The sequence below is a fragment of the Urocitellus parryii genome, chromosome 4 (genome assembly GCF_045843805.1).
Source record: "Urocitellus parryii isolate mUroPar1 chromosome 4, mUroPar1.hap1, whole genome shotgun sequence".
NCBI lineage: Eukaryota > Metazoa > Chordata > Mammalia > Rodentia > Sciuridae > Urocitellus > Urocitellus parryii.
Genome location: NC_135534.1, coordinates 47481810 through 47505103, shown reverse-complemented (window position 1 = coordinate 47505103; position 23294 = coordinate 47481810). Strand labels below are relative to the sequence as shown.

At 32.6% G+C, this 23294-nt stretch overlaps 1 protein-coding gene across 19 annotated transcripts in view; it reads right to left on the bottom strand.

The window, feature by feature from the left end:
• The window catches only part of Sox6 (SRY-box transcription factor 6), a 570577-nt gene that overhangs the window by 456286 nt on the left and 90997 nt on the right, over positions 1-23294 (bottom strand). For 18 of the 19 annotated variants that reach the window (XM_077798166.1, XM_026399004.2, XM_077798165.1 and 15 more), the window contains exon 2: positions 22254-22325. The exons of the other annotated variant lie outside the window; for it this stretch is intronic. The gene's annotated coding sequence lies outside the window, so the exon portion shown is untranslated. The remainder of the gene's footprint in view (positions 1-22253; positions 22326-23294) is intronic. 19 annotated transcript variants of the gene reach the window in all.

The following is a 23294-nucleotide window of genomic DNA, read 5'->3' as shown; positions in this document are numbered from 1 at the left end:
TTTGTCCAGGTGAACTACAAATGCACTAATATACACAGCACTGCCAAATGCTGAATTATTAACATTGTCAGCTCCTCGGTTTCAGTTCATGCCCTACTGAGGAATTTTAGAAAATTCATCAAAACTAGGTCTGGAAGCATGTTTACAAACTTCCTTTAGGGTGTCTTGAACTAAAAATAAAATGATTCTTAATCAGTCATCTTAGTGTGCCATCAAGGCCAGACTAAGGTTCATAAATGCAAAGAGCCTGTCCATAGTGAAGGAAGCAGATGAAGCCAGGGGTTTGCTAACTCAGTGCACAACAGTTGACATACCAGGCAGATGACTGAAAGTGATTCCTCATTTGGCAGGATAAGCAGCATTATGTACAATACCTATGGTTTGTATATGTCAATGCAAGGATTCAAGAACCAAAAATGGTGATGAAAAGTAATTCTAAAAGTATTATGGTTTATCACTTTTTTATATTGACTGCAAATTCTTTTAATTATCTTAACCAAATACAGAATTAGTTAATTGAGGGAATCCTCAATCTTTCCTATAGTGAAGAAATAAAATATCACTCTGTTTCCTAGATTTGTTTTTATACTACAATCAACTTTAAAGTTCCCATGTTTTAACAAGTTTTTGTGGATAAGTGCACATCAATAGTGGTCTTATAATATGGGGACTGAAAAGTACGATAATTTGTGAAAGTCAAAGGCTCTAGACATTACTTGTGCCTCCTAATGGATCATTTAAATGATAAAAAATAAAATCAAAACTAATTTTATTCCTATGATGAATAAACTAAATGAAAATGGGTTCAATACTGAGAAAATGATACTCCTCTTTTCTTTCATTCAATAGATAGGAGTCCCTTCAAATGAATCATTCTGAAGAATATTGAATTGTGGTAGTAAATGGTTTAATTTGTTTATAAAGTTTAGACAATAATCCCAATAGTTTTAAAAGTAATTTAAGTCTAGAACATGTGAAAAACTTAGGTGTACAAATTGCCTAGATCTCACTCTTAGACCACAAACAATGCAATGGAATCCTAATTTGCCATGGAAATAGAAAATAAACAGGGATATCAGTTACATTCGTTATGGTTTAGATATGAGGTGTCCTTCCAAAAGTACATGTGTGAGATAATGCAAGAATTTTCAGAGATGAAATTATAAGATTGTGAGAGGTATAACCTAATGAGTGGATTAATCCACTGATATGAATTAACTAGGTGATAACTATAAGCAGGTAGGGTATGGCTAGAGGAAGGAGGTCACTGGGGATGTGCTATTTTACAGATAAGGCAGTTGAGACTCAGATAGGTAAGTGGTTGGTCAAGGGTCACACGAAGGGGCAGAGATGACAGTGTCTAATTCCATGGTCCATTTGTTCTTCCTGCTGTAGTATACTTATTTAAGGCCTATAATATTGTTGTGTTTGTGCTTTTCTCTACTACCTAAAATTTCTTTCTGCTTCTTAATTCATCCCTACCTCTTTCTTCTGAAGTCTACATACTCCAAAAACTATTCTCTTAGCACTTTATATAAAATCCCCTATTACAAATGTTAAAGTAATGCAGCACAATACACATTTATGTAATATTACCATTTCTATTTTAACATTGTGGGGTATATATCACAAAATTGTTTCCCTGGCACACTACAACATATCTCTCCCATCTTCTGTTTTATATTCCTCATACTCCTTAATATTATTATTAATATTATTAATATAATCATTGTTATATATTATTATTATCTTCATCATTACCATTACTATTATGTATTATCTGCCTTTATCAACCACCTTTTGTCCTCATGCTGCTCTCTTATTCACCCAAATCTCTCTGCTTTTGTTTCGCTCAAATCTTATCATACTCTGAAAACACCTCTCTTTCTTTCCTTAGGAACAGTTCTACTCCTGAAGATTTCATAAAAGGTTTAATACACTCTTGGTTACTTATTTATATAATGAATATCAAAGCACTTACTATATGCTAGAAACTAGGGACAGATAAGCAAGATAGATTTTATTTGCCTAAAAATTTGCAACCAGCCACAAGAGACACTTAAGTACATCAAAATTTATAACAGATTTATAAATATCATAATAAAAATATATGAAAAAAAGTGATATGTGGTTGGAGCTGGAGCTCAATGACAGAGCATTTGCCTAGCTCTGCATGAGGCCTTGGGTTCAATGCCTAGTGAAAGAAAGGAGAAAAAAGAAAGAAGGGCAGAAAGAAAGAAAGAAATGATGAAAGTAAAAAAGAAAGGAGGAAAAGTGATATGTGCACAAGGAAGAAAGAATAGGAAGTCATTTGGGAGGCAGCCCAAGAAGGCTTCAAAGAAGAGGTGGCATATTAAAATATAGCTTCACTTATTAATATGTTGCAGAGAGAGAAATGGGCATAATAATAATGCTTGAGGTTTTTAAAAATTATTTTCTAGTGTGAGTTACTCTTAGTATAATGATAAATATATAAAATTATATATATATTTATATTAAGATGTATGATATCTATAATATACATACGTATATACATATTTGTGTGTATATACATATGTATATTATATATACATAAAAAATTTTCCTTACATATGTGAAGGCTAATGCTTGTGGCCAAGATAGGCTAACAGAGACAAGATTTACCCTGAATGTTTAAACAACAAAAAAACTGGACCAAAAAAAATGAAAACAACAATTTTCAGACACTGTACATCAGGCAGCAAAGAATGGTGATTCCTGAGAAAGAAAAAAACAGACGAGGTCATCTCTACAGTTGTCCCAGATTACTGCATGGAGAAAGAAATTGCTGTCTGAAGTGCACATAGGAGGAACCTAATGGTCTCATGGAGTTAAGAAATGGATTTGGGAGTCAAGGGAGGCCAAGGTGTCTATCTATAGTCACAGGGCTAGAAAATGGAAGAAAGAGACCTGTACATAAAGTTCCAGAGTTCTGCAGTGAGTCCTTCAAAAGAATTTAGCTAATTACCAAATAGTGCTTGTGTGTGAGGAAATTAATGTTACTAGGTCAGGGAATGGTACACTTGAAAGAAGTCAAAGTAACAACCCCCAGAACTCATCCAAGTCCAGGATGTTATGGTTTGGATGTGAGGTGCCCCTCAAAAGCTAACGCGTGAGACAATGCAAGAAGGTTCAGAGGAGATGTGAAATAATCCTCTGATAGGAATTAACCGAGTGGTAACTGAAGTGGTAGGGTGTGCTTCGAGAAGGTGGGAATTTGGAGCTTGGCTTTAAGGTATATATTTGTATCTGGCAAGTGGAGACCTCTGACTCTGCTCTCTGGTCATCATATGAGCCACTTCCTTCCACACCCTATTCTGCCATTATGTCCTGCCTCACCTTTAGCTCCAAGGAATGGAGCCAGACTTCTATGGACTAAGACCTCTGAAACTGTGATCCCTTAAATAAAGGTTTCTTCCCTAAAATTGTTCTGGTCAGATAATTTAGTCACAGCAGAAAAAAAAAAAAAAAAAAAAAAAAAAAAAAACCTCACCTGAATATAACATTTTCCAATCATCAAAAGTTTAAAATGTGGAGTGTGTATGTGGCTCAGTGGTAGAGCAATTGCCTAGCATGAATAAAGTCTAAAGACCACAAAAGGAAAAAAAAGTGTCAAATTTCATATTACAAAAGGATTGGACAGAGTACTCAGAATGGTATTGAGTCCAAACTGAAGAGAATTAATCCGCAATACCTGGCTATACCAGTTCTAACTGAGCTTAAAAAGCAAGAATTAAAACATCAAACTATTTCCACCTTAACTGCATACCAGAAAAAGTTCAAAAATATTTATAGAAATACTGAGCACTCAATAGGGTAAAGTTCAAAACTTCGGGCATCTAATAAAAAATTACTGGCTATACAAAGAAACAAGAAAATACAACAATAATGAAGATAAAATTCAATTTGAAACTGACCCAGCAATAACACAGATGATAGAACTAGCAGAGATGGGTAGTAAAACAGTTATTATGTTTGCACTCCATGTGTTCATGCAGTTAAAAGACTGAACATATTAAGCACAGAGAGATGGAACATATAAAAAAGACACAAATTGAACTTATAGATATAAAAATATATCTGAGATGAAAAATACACTGAGTAGAATTAAAAGCAGATTTGAAATTGTTGGACAAGATAAGCAAATTGAAGAAATAGCAATAGATACAATCCAAAATGAAACAGAGTTTGGGGGAAAAGGATGAAAAATAAACAAACAGAAAATCAGTACATTATAGGACAACTTCAAACTGCCCAATATGCATATGTAACGGGAGTCTCCTCCAAAGAAGAACATGAATAAAAATACTTTTTGAAAAAATAATAACTAAAAATTTTCAGCTGTGATGAAAATTAAAACCCACATATCCAAGCATCTCAAAGAATCCCAAGTTCAAGAAAGATTAAGAAAACTACAATAAGGCACATAAAAATAAATTGCTTAAAACCACTAATAAATAGAAAATCTTAAAAGCAGCCAGAAGAAAATGACATATTATATACAGAGGAACATATATAAGAATTAGAGCAGACTGCTTTTGTAAAGCAATGCAACGCAAAGATAGTGATCTATTGTCTTTAAAGTGCTGAAGGAAAAAAAGTCTATTTAAAATTTGTATCAGTGAAATAAAGATTTTTTTTCAGGGATGGAGATGTGGCTCAGTGGCAGAGTACTTGCCTAGCACGTGTGAGGCCCTGGGTTCGATCCTCAGCACCACAAATAAATAAATTAAATATAGGTGTTATGTCCAACTACAAGTAAAAAAAAATGTTAAAAAATTTTTTTCAAAAATATAAGAGCTGAAAAAAACTTCACCAGTTCAGTAGCAAACATGTCCTACAAGAAACACTGAATAAATTTCTCAGGCAGAAAACAATTCCATCAGATGAAAATATGAATCTATACAAGGAATAAAATATAACAGAAATAGTCTAAATATAAATATACATATTTATATTTATATATAGTCTATGTATAAATTTATATATAGTCTAAATATAAATATATATTTATACATATAATATAAATATAAAACAATGTGGGTTTTTATCTTTTTTTCCTTTCTTTCATTATGTGTGTTTGTGTTTCTTATTTTTTAAGTCTTTAAAAACTTATTGACTGAATGGCAAGAATCAAGAATATGAGAGCAATAAACACTGGTGAGGCTGTGGGAAGAAAGGAACTCTTGTATATTACTGGTGGGACTGCAGATTAATACCACCACTCCGGAAAGCAATATGGAGATTCCTTAAAAAAACTAGGGAAAGAACCACCATATGACCCTGCTATCCCACTCCTGGGTATTTTACCAGAAGATCTAAAGTTGGCATACTATAACGACACAGCCACATTAATGTTTATAGCAACACAATTCACAATATTAAATTATGGAGTCAATCCAGATGCCCATCAATAGGTGAATGGATTAAGAAACTGCGGTTTATATATACAATGGAGTTCTATTCCGCCATTAAAAACAATGAAATTATCATATTTGCCAGTAAATGAATGGTAATGAAGAATCTCATGCTAAGTAAAATTAATCAAACCCAGAAACTCAAGGTCAAATGTTTCCTCTCATTTGCAGAAGATAGAGTAAAATAAAGAAAAGGAGGAGGGAAGGATAAGATTATATAAAGAACCAATCAAACACAAATTAACAGAAGAGCAGAGGAGTCCAGTAGAGCAGAAGAAGGAGAAGGAGAGAGGAAGGGCAAAGGGGAAGGGAAACATGGGGGATCATGAACTGCAATTAATTTCCATGCATGCATGAGTTTGTCAGAATGAATCCAACTACTATGTATAACCATAAAGCTCTAATAATTAAAATAAATAGATAGATAGATAGATAGATAGATAGATAAAATCAACACAAAGTTTGGAAAAAAATTTATTGACTATTCAAAACAACAAGATCACCAATTTTGAGGCTTCTAATATAGGTAGAAATAAATGTATGACAACAAGAACACAAAAGCTACAGCAAAGAAATGGAGGTATACTATTAAGAGATTCTTACACCATATGTAAAGTAGGATAATAGTACTGGGTGTATGACTGTGGTCAAGTTGAATAGGTTTGCTGTTAAGTCCTAAAATAACCACTAAATTGTAATAGAACAAAAAGTATAATTAATAAACTAACAAAGAATTTACAGTAAAATCATAAAAAATTCTCAAGAAGTTCAAAATAAAACAAGAAAAAGGAAAAGACTCCAACAAATAGGTGGTTAAGTACAAAAGAAAGAAGAACCTATATTTAAACTCAATCATGTTGAAAATCACATTAAATATAAGCAATCTAAACATCCAAATTAAAAGGTGGAGATCATCAGACTGGATTTTTAAAAAAATAGTTACAGCCAGTCTATAAAAATTTCATTTTAAAAACAAAGACACAATACTTTAAAAAGTGAGATGAAGAAAGATATATACCAGAGTATTACTGGGATAAAGGAATTCTTTTATAATGATAAAGGAGTCATTTCACTAGGAGGATGTAATGATTTTAAACATGCATTTACTTAGTAGAGCTTCAAAATGCAAGAAAGAGAAACTGAAAAAAATTCAAGGAGAATAACAGACTTTTTGAAATTGCAATAAATGATAGAACAAGTACACAGAAAATCACTAAGGACATAGAAGGTCTGAATAATACTATCAACCAACTTTACCGGAACATTGTATCCAACAACAGAATATTCACTCTTCCTTAGTGCACATGAATATTTTCTTAGACCATTTCTGAGCCATAATGCAAGCCTCAATATGTTAAAAAGTATTTAAATGATACAAAGTATGTTGTATTATAACAGTGCAATTATATTGGGAATCAATAACAGATAGCTAACTGGAAAATACCCAAAAACTAGGAAACAAAATAGCATACTTTAAAGTAAACTATAAATCAAAGTAGAAATCAAAATGGAAATTAGAAAGCATTTTGAATTAATTGAAAATATAAACCAAATAAATCAAAACTTGTGAAATGAAGCAGTACTTAGACATAAATTTACAGTACTGACACTACTACTGAAAAATCAATGATCTCAGTTTTTTCCTTAGCAAACTAGAAATAGAAAAGAAAATTAAACTCAAAGCAAATAATGAAGATCTAAAGTGAAATTAATAAGATAGAAACCAAAAAAGCAATATTAAATTTTGATAGGTATATTTACAGTCTCAAAAGTTAGAGAAATTATATAGTTAAAAGTCTGCAAATATTAAAAGGATAATAAGCAGATATTATAATTCCATGCCAATAGATTCAACAAATAGATGAAGTACATTGACATATCTTAGATGAAACAGACAATATAAATAGATTTATATCTAATAAAGAAACAGAATTTATAGTGGAAAATCTTCTCACAAAGAAAAGTCAAAGCCTAGATAACTTCATTGGTAAAGTCTTTCAAGTTGTTTTTTTTTTTTTTAATAATTCTTATTGTACACAAATTCTTTCAAAAAATGGAAAAGAAGAAAATACTTGCCTACCATGTGTGAGGTTTTGGGTTTGATCCTCAGCATCACATAAAAATAAATAAATAAATAAATAAAATAAAGGTATTCTGTCTATCTACAACTAAAAATAATAATAAAAAAAGAAAATACTTCCCTACTCATTCCCTCAGGGTATAGTAATAATCAAGTTAGTAGCACTAATAAAAATGGACACATACGTCAAAGGAACAGAAAAGAGAATCCAAAAACAAACTTACACATATATGATCAACTGATTTTTTTATAAAAATGCAAAGGCAATTTAAGAGAAAGGGATAATTTTTTCAGCCAGTAGTACTGGAACAATTGGCTACCCATTAGCAAAAACCTCAAACCCTTTCTCACCCATATATAAAAATAACTCAAAATTAATCATATACCTAAATTAGAAATTAAAACTATGAAACTTCTAAAAGAATTAATTGAAAAAAATGTAGCAAACTTGAGTTTTGTGTAATTTTCTTAAATAGGACACAAAAAGCATGAAATACAAAAGAAATAAAGGTAGTAAATTGGTTTCATCAAAATTTAAAGCATTTATTGTACAAAGGATACTTATTAAAATAAAAAGGCAAGCTATAGGGTAGTAGAAAATATTTGAAAAATATATCCATATGTCTAAGATATATAAAAATCATTACAACTCAATAAAAAATAAACCACAATTTTAAAAAGCAGAAAAAATTTAAAAGACATTTCAACAAAGTAGATAGATTGTGTCAAATAAGCATATTATGTTGTTCAACATCATAAATTATTAGGGAAAGACAAATTTAAACCACAATGAGATATGGCTACAAACAATAAGAATGGCTAAAATTGAACACTAAAACTTACAAGCATTGCTAAGGATATGGAGCAACTAAAACTCTCATATATTGCTAGCAAGAATGCAAAATTGTAGGAAAAGTTCAGCAGGTCTTATAAAGTTGGACATACGCCTATAACCTAACCTGGCCATTCTATTCCTAGATATTTACCCATGAGAAATGAAAGCGTATGTCTACACAAAGAAAATGTTCATAACAGTCTCATTTGTAATAGTCAAAAACCAGAAAAAACCTAAATGGGCAATCAAACTGTGGCATAACCATACAACGAAATACTATTTAGCAATTTAAAATACAAGTGATTGACATGTACAAGAGTGAATCTGAAAATAATTATGCTGAATGAAAGAAACTAGACAAAAAGAGAACATAATGTAACATTTCACTAATATAGAGCTCTAGGAAATACAAACTAATCTACAGTAACTGCATATCAGTGATAGTCTGGAGACGGAGTCAGTGAAGGAGCAAGAAGGGAAAATTGAGAGATTTGAAAGGTTCATGAAGAAATTGTTGGAGATACTGGATACATTCATTATATTGGTTGTGAAAATGGTTTCACTGATGAATAACTATCTTGAAACTTATCAGATTGTATGCTTTAAATTAATACAGTTTCTTATATGTCAATTATTATTTAATAAAGCTGTCAAGAAATAGCATACAAGCCTGGCGTGGTGGCTCACACCTATAATTCCAGTGGCTTGGGAGGCTGAAGCAGGAGGATCAAGAGTTCAAAGCCAGCCTCAGCAAATTAGTGAGGCACTAAGCAACTCGGTGAGACCCTGTCTCTGAATAAAATACAATAAGGAATGGGGATGTGGCTCAGTGGTTAAGTGCCCCTGAGTTCAATCCCCAGTACAAAACATGCAGTTTGTAATAGTCTTATTTCACAAGTGAGTAAACTAAGACTCAAAGAGGTTATACGATTTTCCTAAGATTACAGCTGGTACACAACAGTCATACAAAGCTTATGAAAGAGCATTATGTGATGAGGCCATTGCAAAAGGCATATGTATTGGGATGCTAAGGCACATTTATTTGAATGGAAAGATGGAGATGAAAACCTTTCTAGCTCTCCAAGAAGAAAAAAGGACTAATGAGTTTCCCAGGAAGAAATTAATAGGCTTTATGTGATTCATCTTTTTGTTCTTCTTTTTCATTTGTATATATTTTATTTCCTCTCACAAATAGATTGTAAATGGCCTGCAGACAAATTTTTACCTCTTGTACAGAAGAATCCTGAATTAATATTCTCATAGAGTAAATGAATAAATGAATGAATAAATGTTAACTTTTTTCTGAATGATAAGGCAATATGAATGACAAGGATCCTCTACAAAGTCAACCTGACTATTCAATTTTCTTTAAAATGTTTATATTTAAACTTTCATTTCAATAAGATTTTCATAAGTCATGATTGTATTTTTCACTGTCCCTCTTATCTTTAAAGGGACAAGAAAAAGAGGGTCTGTATTTGGAATACAATATTTGCTGCAACAATATCTTTTGTGGGCAAGGGGCCGAATGGCAATATAGACAAAAAATCACAGTCATTACTTTATCTGGGAGAGTTTTTAAAGTAGCCAAACTACTACTGGATGCTTCTGTTTTATTCTTCACCGATGTCATACACTAATCTATGCGAAAGCCACCTGATAAAAATGCTGTAACCTCAAGTATTCTCACTTTTCTCACACTCATATGAGCCTTATGCCTCTGAAACCAACAAGGCCCTGACTGTACTCTAACTCCTAGTATTAATATTTTTGTGTTTGTTTTTATGTATTTGTTATATTATGTGTTTATGTTGTGTATGTATTTATGTCATACTTCTAAATACTCAAGGCAATTTTATCTTTTAAGGATGTTCTCATTCTTTTAAAATGCACTTTTCCCCAGTTTTCCATGGGACAAAAAAAAATCCTTCATTTTCATTGGAAAGGAATTTAAGCATGGATAAGAGATATTTAGTATGATCATTTCCACCTTACCTTTTCAAAAATTAAGTACTGTGATAAAGAAAACAATCAGGGAAAAGAAACAGGAGTCATTTTGCCTACTTTCCCTCATACTTCCCACCACCTGTAGCCTTAACAGTCTTACTGATCCTTTGTTTAAATCTTTTACATCTGGGGCTGGCGATGTGGCTCAGCGGTAGCGCGCTCGCCTGGCATGCGTGCGGCCCGGGTTCTATCCCCAGCACCACATACCAACAAAGATGTTGTGTCCGCCGAGAACTAAAAAAAAAATCTTTTACTCCTGACCTTTTGCAATGGCCCTAATACCTTGTTTCTCTAGCTCAATTCTGTTTCCATCTCTAGTCAATTCCAGCAACTACTGGCTGAATTAATTTTTCAAAAGCAAAGCTCTTGCCATACACTGGGCTATTTGGTTATGATGGTCCCCTATGATCTACCAAATGCCTTAGCATAGCAGGCCACAGTGATATGATAACAGTGAATTTTAAAGCCTATACACATGCAATACCTTAGTCAAACTGAACTGCTCATTGTTTCCTATGCCATACTTGCCTGCTTTCATTTGTCTTCCTCATGTTTATGCTTCTGCTATTGTCCTCACTATCAGGATGCTCCTCTCTTCATTCCCAATTCTACTGGCAAAATTCTACCCAACTGTCAAAGAACATCACAAAGTCTGTTTTCTTCTGTTCTTCTAAATAAATATAATTTAAATTCTTTGAACTCCCTCAAGTACTAGTTTTTACTCTATTAAGGTACTTAGTATATTCTGCACAAGGAATAACATCTCCTCTCCTCTGTACATCTCCTCTGCAATAATCAGTGCAACTTAATTGACATTTATTAATCCCTCCTTTGTGCTATGCATTAATTGGTTAAACACTAAGGACACAAAAAGGAATAAAAGCATTTTTAAAAATATGTCTACAGTCTATGTTCTTTAAGTCAGGGACTATGTATATTTGCATTTGTTTCCAATGCAGCATCTAATGGTATGCTTTGAATATAGTCAGTACTCAATATATATTCATGGAATGAGTTAGTTTTTCAAAGATACTAAGCATTCTCCTGAGAAGAAATATTTTGCTACCAAAAATATTTTCCTTAACTAGGAAAACAAACAATCACATCTTTAAATAGTTTTTAGAGGCCAAGTTGGAAGTTAAATTGACCACTGATTTATACCATCCAGAGTGAAGACCTTATTGGGCTCAGATCACTCCTTATTTACGAAGTGATACTAACTTCAAGCAAACAAGGCTGCATCAAATGATAAATTTCCACATGTCTAAAGCTTCAGGACTATAATTTGGTCCAAGTAAAGGTGGTTATTGCTTCACTTCACAGAAATCTGTGAAGCGAAGGACACTTCAAGTTGACTGTAAGATTTAAATATATATCTAGTCAATGTATCTGGGAGATAGCCACTTTGTGTTTGACCAAACAACATCTACAAAGTTTTAGTGGATATGACGGCAAGACTACACAGCATTACTGAAAGCCCTGAACAATGAGACCTTTATGCACTATGAAACTGGACAAAATTTTCACTCATTCTCATCATACTTACATTCCCTCACTTTCAGGGAAACAAAACAGAAAGACGCAGTGAGATTTTTTTAAAACGTAACACCATGAACAAAAATGGTTAATAACACTAAGCAAAAACAAAAGAGTAATGAAATTAATGAAAATTAAAATCTTTGAAATCATATCCATTAACAACAAGGAAAATAATCAAGCATGAAAAATGAGGTCATTGCTAAAGGAACAAACCAAGCCCCAAAGCTTGGCAATTGCCAGACTGAGAACTCTGTTGTTTGAGCCCAGTTCCTCCCCCAGTGACACACCTCTCCAAGGAAAAATTCAGCAGAGTAGATGCATATCCACCACTCTGCCCACTACCAAAATTCAATTTAGGTACAGAGGCCTAGGTTAAAAATCCGTCTCAGGAAATGAAAAAGAGAAATGCACTCTCTTTGTAGGAGAAACAGATACCTAGAAATCCAGACTATGATAGCTATAAATCTATAGAGACCTATTAGCATAAGATGGTTGTAATATTCCAAAAGAATGATAAAAAGATGAGATAGGTCTTTTTCATGGCATTCATTCTCATATTAAGATGTAACAGTTCTGAGGCCAAATATTTGAGATGTTCTGAGACAGGTGTATTGGAAATTTTACCAGATAAATTCATAACTGAGAATATTCTAATGAAACCCCTCTGGGGTTGGAACAAACAGGCTACGAAGTCAAACAAACCTGTTTAAATTTTAGCTCTGTCTTTTTTTCCTTGAATTTCTTCCTTCCTTCATTACTTTATTTTTTGTTCACGTATTCATTCTTTAAACACATATTTACTGGGAACTTAATATGTGTCAGGCACTGTGCAGGAAACTTGTGATACAGATTTGAACAAAACAGACAGGTCTTTGCCCTGACAGAGTTTTTAATCTGGTGAACAAAATAGATGTTAAATAAAAATACAAATATATGATAAATGTCAATAATTTTAAGTGCTATGAAGGTAAAAAAAAGAAATCATAATTGATATAAACAATTAAAGATTAGGAGAGTAAAGTATCTCAGGTTTGTTGAAAGGATTAAAAACAACAATGTAAAAATGTCTAGCACAACATCTAGCACATGCAGGTTCTTAACACAAACACCAGCTATTTTTTGTTAGTTTCTCTTTACCAAGTATACATCCCTGTCTATTCCCTCCCAGTCCTCTCCTGCCACCCATACTATGAAGTGTTAGAACGATGTTGAGTGCTATTGTGGGAAAATTCCCTCTAGACATTTCAAATTGCTGCACAACTTGCTGTTATATTCAGTTTTCTATATAATCAGAACCTTAATCAAGCCACAACCTTCTTATAGGCATATGTACATTTCATCTTCTGCTTAATATCTTTTAAATAACTTATGAACATTACTCATTTAGTAGCATGGCATATTTATCCTATTTATCCCAAACTATTCTCAAGAAGCAATCAATTCAAGAACTCATGCTACATAAAAGAAATGCCAAAGAAACATAACTAAGAACTTCCCTGATGAGTTTTAAGTATGTGTTTATATAGAATATCTCATTGTAGGAGATTTTTCTAAAAACTTTTCAAAACTTCTTTTAGACCTTAATTATTGCTCTATTCTATTCTTAGCAAACATTCAAATAAAACTTGACAAATCTTAATTCAGGTTTAGTAAACTTCTGAGCTAATACAGTTTACAATTTCTTTCCAATGATACTATCTTTATCTCACAATAATAACTAGTCCCAACAGTTCTTCAATTTCCTTTGATTGTACAAAATGAACTAAAGTATCCTTTGTTCATTTAAAAAAATGGGATTCTTCAGTTTCTAATCAGAAAGATGATCCTGTATACAATTTAAGGAATATGTGTTAAGCATTATCCTCAATTTGGCAAGCAGAATACAGACTAAAAACAAACTACCTCTAAATGAAGGAAAGAAAGTTCAGAAGGGAAGAAAGAAAGGAAGGGGAGGAAGGAAGGGAAGGGGAGAAAAAGGGAAAGAGGAAAGGAAGGGGCTGGGGATGTGGCTCAAGCGGTAGCGCGCTCGCCTGGCATGCGTGCGGCCCGGGTTCGATCCTCAGCACCACATACCAACAAAGATGTTGTGTCCGCCAACTAAAAAATAAATATTAAAAATTCTCTCTGTTTCTCTCCTCTCTCACTCTCTCTTTAAAAAAAAAAAAAAAGAGGAAAGGAAAAGGAAGCAGAATTCATTACACTGTAGGTCACTTTTCAGAGAATGATTCCAAAGAGCTTTCCAACTCCCAAGACTAAAACATCATATACCATATCTGAAACCTAATTCACCTCATTCTTTCCTCTAATAGATGTAAGGATGATTGTTCATAGTTACAATGAATGAGAATTTCCTAAAGGTCTCTCATATATAATATTACAGTGTGCTATATAAGTGATAATTTTCATATATACCCATATTAATCTTTACCCAAAGAAAGCAAAATTATTCTTATTTTTTTTTCAGGGAAGCATATATTTCCTAAAATTCTTACAGTTCTACTTAAAAAGCATTGAATTGAAATCAATAAACTTGAAACAAATTAAAGGGGAAACTGTAGAAACCCTCTTAAGTTACTATTGTCTGATCCAAACAAATATTCCCACATCTTGAAAAACAATCTCAAAATCCATTTTATGGTTCTACAAAAATATACTATTTTGATCATCTCTTACTTCACATATTTCATTTCCTTTTTCTCATCTTCTCAATTATTGCAATGAAGTTGGAAAGATAGGTATCTCATCCATTTGTTCAACCATGTCTTCTCGAAAAACTCCAGGCCCTCAAAGTTTTCCAATACTCTTTCCTGTTTATACCTGTATTTCTCAAGTCAGTTTCTTAGCTTTCCACCAGTACTGTCTCTTAGATGTTGGTCCTGCAACTGAAAGTCCAGGGTAGTCAGGGGGAATCCCTCAAATTAGTCACAGAATCGACATAATAAGTGAGTTCACATATGCCATTACCAAGACAAATCCCAGAAGGTTTTTATCACTTAAAGCTGTCAGACAGTCAATGAATGCTATATCAGATACCAAATTATGGGAGATTAATCCCACCTTTAAAACAATCTATTCTGACTGACGGTGCTATATTATGTAAAATAATGGGGAAAATTATACTCACATGAGAAATAATATATCTAGATTTCTGTTTTGCTTTATTCAGTGAAACTCAGAACTCTAATGGTAGTAATTAAAACCAAGCCATAGGTTTAAAATCAGCCTGGTAGTAGTGGCACATGCCTATAATCCCAGCTACTTGAGCGAATAAAGCAGGAGGATTGCAAGTTGAAGGCCATCCTGGACAGCTTAGTGAGACCCTTTTCCAAGATAAAATAAAAGGGGTTGGGGTTACAACTCAGTGATCAATCACCCTGGACCCCTGAGTTCAAACTCCAGTACTACAAAAAAATTTTTTTTTAATTTGTATTCTGCCTAATAGTTACAGGGATGCTGACTTGGATTTCATTAATGCTATTGCTTAGTTATTTACAATACCAAGATCAAAAAGAGAAAAGTAATAATTAACCGTCAAACATACCTTCTTGTTGTGTTTGTGTGTTCCAAAAGGATAAAAGTCCAGAGGTAAAATAAAAAATTAAAAATCTGCCTTTATTAATGAATTAATTACGTATGTTTATATGAAATTTTGAGGCAAAAAGAGTTAGCCCCAGTACAGCTTGTATCCAGAGAAAATCCCACCCACACAAACTCTCTAGTAACATGTCAATTTTAAGCCCATAAGGTAATGACCATTTTTCTTCTCTTGTAAACACTTTACCAAGCCCTTAATATGAGCAAATAATAACAATAACAAGCATTACACCATACAAACTGTTATGACCAGGTAAATATTAAGAATAAGTCTCTTTTGCCAGTCATCTATGGAAAGGGATGTTTTGGAAATTAATCTTCTTTACTATAACTGCTTTGTGTTTTTAAAACTTCATCAAGAAATATATAAGTAATATACAGAAAAAGAGAGAGAGAGAAGATTCACAAAATATTTTATCTTTACTGGCAATATTTAACTCACATTTTGATGCTTTGGTACTGGCAAAAAACTGATGATGAAATGAAAAATTTTATACCAAAATTCCAAAATACATGAAACATGTACTTTGAAATAAAATCGTATGCTGCAAGTGAGTAGAGACAAGGTGCAACAAAATAAACTAGTCTGTTAATTATTCAAATAATCTTTAGAAACTAGCTACTAAAATATTTCTAGTAGTCAATAACTTTACATTTTCTTGAACTATAGGCAGACTATATTTCACATCTTACTTATAATTATGTAGGCTAGCTGTGCATAATCAGTGAGGTTATTGACACCTCTTCGTCTACCCAACTCAAATCAAGACTATATTTCCCCTTCTCTATATACATTTAACCCTTTCAATAATAATAAAAGTTATATAACAGTACTAGAAAATGATTAAACTCATCTTCTGGGTTAAAAAGTTCAGAAAGCAGCTTTGGGAGAAAATATTCCAATTTATTAGCAACTTTTAGAAAATTACCCTCAAACCCCACATTGTTTCCAATCTCAAGTTAAGAAAAATTCTTCTCCAAAAGGCACTGAATCACTTTAATGTTGACTCTTATGCAGCTCTACTCCACCTTCAAATGTAGTCAGTAAATTCAGCTTTACTATAATACTATTAAAACGTGAAAGAACCATAATAGCATTTTAAAAAGAGCTGTTGGCACTACATTAGTTTATAGAAAACCCTAAACTGAACACTAATGCAAAAATCTAATGATAGTTTGCCTAGTTGCCAAAAGACAAAAATTATTTTGTCTTAATATGTAAGTTGTCTCAAAGGCATCTAAGAATATTGCTGTATAGAATTGAAAATAAGTCTCCAATGGTCATTGTTCTTGTGGGGTCTTTTCAACATCAATAAATCAATACACCACCTCTACTTTAAGGCAGTTATCTGCTTATAGACTTGCCTTATGATTGAATAAACAATATAAAAGATTTTTTCTGCTTCTTTAATAAGTCACTTTCCTTGATTGGCATCCAACATGGTCTACCTCACACCAAATTCCCCTTTAGAGTGAATATGTGATTTTCGAGTTTCCGGTAACACACTCAAACAAAATCAATAGTTTTAATTCCCCTTTCCTTTATAAATCTGAACAAATTTTTTAGAATTTGAAAAGTAAACCAAGATCAAATTTAGACATGTTGTTTGAAATTAGCAAAGATGAAACACTTCAATGCCAGACAAAAGCCCTGATTTTTAGAGTAGGTTTTTGCTTTCCCTGAAATGCCTAGCTCAGGCTGTGTATTTTTATGCCTGCAGATATTGGCATGTTTCACATTTAAGATTATGACACACCAACTTATTTTGAAATTTAAAAAATCTCCCACTGCGCATGTTTCAAGTGCTTCATGACTATCACTGATAATTGAGCAATTAACTTGAAATTACCAAATGTGCTGTGATGGCACAATATGTAGTAAGCAACATGAAAGAATGAAGAACAGAGGAACTTCATACAGAGAAAAAGAAATAATGAAGAGTAAAAGACCATAATAAAAACAGTACTGAGTAAATTTTAATGGTCCCAGGTCTCAGTGGTTTAACTGTACCAGTAAAATGGTTTAATGAAAGAAGTCCTGAATATTATGGGACTTTTTAGAGTTTGTTCTGGTGCGACAAAAAGGAACCTTCTTTCTAACTGGTCTTGTGTAATTCTCATCGATTGGTTAAAAGTAAGTGAAGGAGTTTCATAAGACAACAGGCACAAAATGATTAGGTTAAAATTTCAGAGCGGCAGATGCTTAAGAAACAGGAGCTTGCCAAAGGGGAATAAAGGGAAAGGAGGGGGGATGGGAATAGGAACAACAGTAGAATGAATTGTATATAACTTTCCTATGTTCATATATGAATACACAACCAGTGTAACTCCATATCATGTACAACCATGAGAATGGAAAGTTATACTCCATGTGTGTATAAATGTCAAAATACACTCTACTGTCATGTATATCTAAAAAGAACACATTTTTTCAAAAAAGAAACAGGATCTTGCAAAAAATTGTTGTAAGGTCTTACTTTAAATATAAAGCAGACAAGGCATTAAATCTAGAGCTAAAGATAACCTCAAGAAAGCAAGCTATTGTAAACATATTTACCAACAAAAAATTGAGATGCATGGGTTGACATCAAAACAAAAGAATGAAACCCAGCTCTACTGGAAAAACCAGAATGCCTCTTCAGTGTTCATCTCATCAAGGTCTCTAATATTGGGCTTCTCTGGCTAAAACTATTGTATGATTGTAAAGGGTAGCTTTTTTGTCCTTAAATATAGCCAATGAAGCTAATTCCATAAACCCAAATCCTACCCTATTGCAGTGGCAGGCCATTTTAACAGTTTGCAAGAAAAAAAAATTTAGAAAGTCATAGAGGAAAAACAGATTCAAAATTACAGCAAATAAAGGACACTATTAAAAACATTTTTTCTCAAAATTCTATCAGTATTACTCCAAAACAGCACTAGGAGATTAAAAATAGACCAGGCTGTCCTTTCAGGTATAAATTAGAAATAAAAACTAGAGACAGCATGAAGCACAAGTATCTAAGGACACTAGTATATAAAACTTAAAAGCTTAAAATGTAATGGATATCCACATTCAGATTAGCAAATTCCTTTCAATTAAAGTAGATTTCTGGCCACAGTTCACAAATGTATAGTAGCTGTGTATATTAATGTAGATACTTCAAATGTCAGTATATCTCTAATTAACATGAGCACACAACTGTAAAACTGAAAAGGTACAATTTTAAATTCCTTACATTCCCAGCATTAATGCTTTCATGGGGCAGCTCCCGTTGTCATGGAAAATGGCATTCAAGCCCTATTTGTGGATTTTCACAGCTCATCTTTTTTATTTACCTGCTCTATGTCAAGATTAGCCTGGAATAATATTTTTTAAAGATAATGCACTTAGAGCTACTTGTCCTTAAAATCACAGATGTTCTCACTGAGGGAGCTTTGGTCTGGGCTCTGCTCAGTCTGAAACTGATTTCTTTCCATTTTAAAATACCACAAAGACATGAATTGGTGATTTTCTTTGTTTGTTTCCTAAAAATCTATGCAATTCAAAAAAAGATTCAGCTGAAGCGATGACATGTGGCAGTTTGGGGATTGAAGTGTTGGAAAATGTCAGGGAAAACCAAATGCCCCAGGAAAATGAAGAAATGAAATAGTAGTAGAAGGCTTTCTGCAATCTCTTCTCCTACTTACTTTACCTTAACTTTTCAAAATTATTTATTCAGTAACCATGTGAAGTCTGAGATAGTGATGGAAAACCTCAGAAACTCTCTCAGAGAAAACAGCATGGTATTGTGGAAAGATCACTGAATTTATACCATGAATTCAAGTTCAAGTCCTGCTACTCTGCAAAAATGAGGATAATTCCTACACATATTACAGAGTTTTTAATATCTGCAAAATAAAGAATTATACCAACTTAAAATAGTATTATTAGTGCCTCAAGCCTGGGATTAAACAATTCTCACTTTTTGTACCAGACAATAAAGAACAAGTGAAAGGCTTTAGGGAAAAGGTTGCTAATAGAAACCATGAACTGAGACAGAACTTTATAAAAGGGAATTCATTGATCAAATTACTAATGTGGCTTGAGTAACCTGGAAAAGCAGGGTACCTAATGAACTACCTTTGTTGTTGTTTTGTTTTATTTAACCAATTATTATTGCCCTAGTGAAACTGAATAGTTGGAGTTACATAATTATTTTTTCATTAGAGATAAAAAAATTGAATGTGAGTTACTGACATGGGAAATAAGGTCTTCTTACACAATGCCTACTTTGAGAAAAGAGACAGGTAGTTTAATTTTTAAAAACACTATAATTATTGTTGTTTCTGAAAACATAAGTCATTTTCCTTCACAGTATTTTCTTCTTTTGATCTGGGTAGTAGATGTGAGTAAGTAAGATTCCAATCGGTTCTCACACTCTTGATGTGGCCTATTCATTATGGATGTGCAAAACAATATCCCACTTTCCTTATCTCACAGACCAGCTTCTGTACACCTTACTAAGAAACCTCCCCATGGCCATGAGGTTTAACTTTCTGCCTTAAATCATGTAGCAAATATGCAGTTGTAGACATAGAAATGAAAGTTCATAAAAGAAGCCCATTTACTTGTTCTTAGGCCTAACTAGATTAACATTTCTTTTGTTCAAGCTGCTTTATCATCCAGTGTAGGTGATGAACAGTTTCCATAACAATTGAAAGGAACTGAAACTAAAAATTCTGAATGCCATGTTAGTTTCATCTCACTTATCTCAGTCATAGCATGCTGCCACATCTCTTTAATAAGAAGATTCTGCAGCTGGGAGATCAGTCAAGAGATGATCCTAACAAAGCTTTTTCACTCACCCAAGGAACAGCAAAGTCCATACCCTGCTCTAGCATGTGGAAATCTTCAAGACAAGAAAATAATTATTTTAAAATCTGTTTGACTACCATGACTTCTGCTTCAGTGAGCAGACACAATCAAACTAAATGTTTTTTGTTGCTGTTGTTTTTAAAGTGAAACTCCAAAATTAACGTGAAATCTATATCAACAATGCCCCTTCTAATTTTAATCTTTCCCTTTGCTAAATCACAAAAAAAATTTTTAGCTAATTGGATCACCTCCATTCAAAGATAGCCTATGTGTATCCATTGTGCAGGGGAAAAAGTGAAGAATTTAGGAAAGAAAACCTTTGAGTGATGAGAATTGTAAATTATATATTAAGGAAATTCTCCTTGGTTGATGTGACAGTCATTATATTTCTCACTGTAAAAATTTTAATCATCCTGAAAACTTACTAGAATGAAAATGACTGATAAGAAAGAAAAGAGAAAGAAGGTAAAAAAGAGAACAAAGCAACTAATATAAGATTTGGACAGCTCAAAATTATTTCCCTTCATTCAGATTTCTAATAGGATAAACTCAGCTCCTTAAAAGCTACTATCATCACCAAGAACCCTAATAAAATATAATATATTTCTTTCTCCATCTTCTTTGCTTCCTATTCCTCACCATTCTACCTTGCGCAAATTAAAAGCTTATGGTTAATCCAAATGACCCATGGAGTTTATAAAATCTTCAAATAATAAAATGTAAATTGATAAAGTTTCATAAAAATAACTATTCTTAATGCATTCAATATATACAAAATTTACTAAAATATTTTAAACATAAAAATCTACTTTTTTAAAAGATGGTCCGAAATGCCTAACCCAGTCAATACTACCACTAACAGAAAGGTAAAACTGATTTTAAACAAATTTCCCCTGTTTTCTAGGTGAATACCAAATCATTTAAACTCCAATTTAAGAAATTATTTTTTTCAAATACTTTCCTGGAAGTATATTCTTTAAAACTTATTTGTAGCAGTAAACTAACAAAGAAAAAGTTTTTTATGTTTTTGCTATTATGAAATATAAAAGAGCCCCTTAAGTGCCAATTGTTTATAATAATGCACACATATGAATAGGTTTTCCATTCAAGCTACTTAACTGTGGGTCTCTAGGTTTATATGTGTGGTGGCAATGCTGGGGATTGAATTCAGGGCCTGTGTTCTACCACTGTGCTATATCCCTTGCCCCAGAAAGGCATTTTTTAAATGTGTCATATAATCTCAACTACTTCTATAGAATAAATATATATTGATAACAGATCTTTAAAGTTTATGTCTTTTTTGTTCCTTAAAATTTACCTTCTTTCCTGAGAAAAATTACCTTTGTTCACCAAATTAGCATTTAAAATATAATGGTGTTTGGGGGTTGGGAAAGAAGGCAGGAATACTACCATTTTGAAGTATATTACACATTCACCAAATGAGTCTTTGGTTCCTTAGTACATAATCTCCTCATGTGCTGACAGCACTTTAAATTCTATATCATCTCAAGTCTTTTCTCTGAGCACAAGCACACAGTAGTTTTCAAGTCCAGATAACCAGAAGATGTAAAAAGTTATCATGGTAGATTATTCATGTGATGTAGACTAAAATATTTAAGGTAACTCATTCCTCCAATTGAGCCTTCTTCCAAAGAAGGAAGATATTTATTCTTTAGGCTTTTAAATAATGGGCCCTGCATTGTGTTTTTTTTCACTGGAAATCACAATAAATTGGCTTTTTCACCAGCTAATATTTTTTTGTATAGTCCTCTTACCTCTTCCCACAAAAAAAGCTAATAATACAATTAATACTTTGTGACAAGTATCAAAAAACTAATAAAAATTCAGACACAAAGAAGAATTTGTTTATACACTGTAACCATTTCACTACCTAATGAGAACAGTAATAAATAAATCAATACTTACAATTACGCACAAAAAATCAGCCCCAGCACCCAGAAATCACTGGTAAATTGCCTTTGAATTCATGAAAGTGACCTGGAAAATTAGACACAAAATGAAATCAAAAAGGACAAGTAAACTGTGTTTATATGCTTTATTAAAGAAGTATGCTTTCTGGCTATAAACCATACTATTTTTAATACAGGCAATTGTCTTCATCTACTCTAACAACTTTTTCCAAGATTATAATGTCAAAAGAAAACAATTATTTCATTATTCTACATTTAAGACTACTTCCATCCAATATGGCTTTTTAAGAAAATTTCAATAATAAAGTAGGTGTTTAAAAGTATAACTAGGTACAAACCAAAGGGAGATTTTTATAGGAGAGAGGAAGGCAAGTCACTTTTTAAAAACATATTTATCTCAGCAAGTTAGCTTCATAGAGAATATCTTGAATGTCTTTAACAGTAATACCTCATAAGTAAATGAAAAAAGAGGAAGCAGTTTTTGTTCTATCTAAAGTGTAGAGCCCATTATTTATAGCTCAGCAATATAATATGTATCCTGCATAAGCCACAATTCAATCCAAAAATTATTTTGCTTGCATACACTTTAATATTGGCTGAAGAGGTAACACATGCAATTCAAACACACAGAGCTAGACTTATAAAAAATTTAAACTAGCACAATGAGTCACTTTATGCCTCTAAATATCTATGATTCCCTCTCTCCACAACCCCCATGCATTAGAAGGTAGTTCAGTAGTTTATTTTTATTGTTTGGTCTAAATACAGCACATTTTTAGTTCCATGAAAACAAAGAAACTTTGTTACAGAGGCTGTATTCTTTCCAGAATGTGAGGATGGCTATGAAGTAGAGTTCAAATGAAAATAATAATGGAATTTGAGTTCCTAATTTAGGTCAGAAACTTTCCTAGTCTCTGGGGACTGATTTGATTGATTTTGTGTTTTCAAAATATAGCCAGTAAATATCTAGGTTAGTTAGAGCTAACTAGGTTTAAATTAAATTCATCCTGGGGAAAAAAAAGTATCTTGATCAACA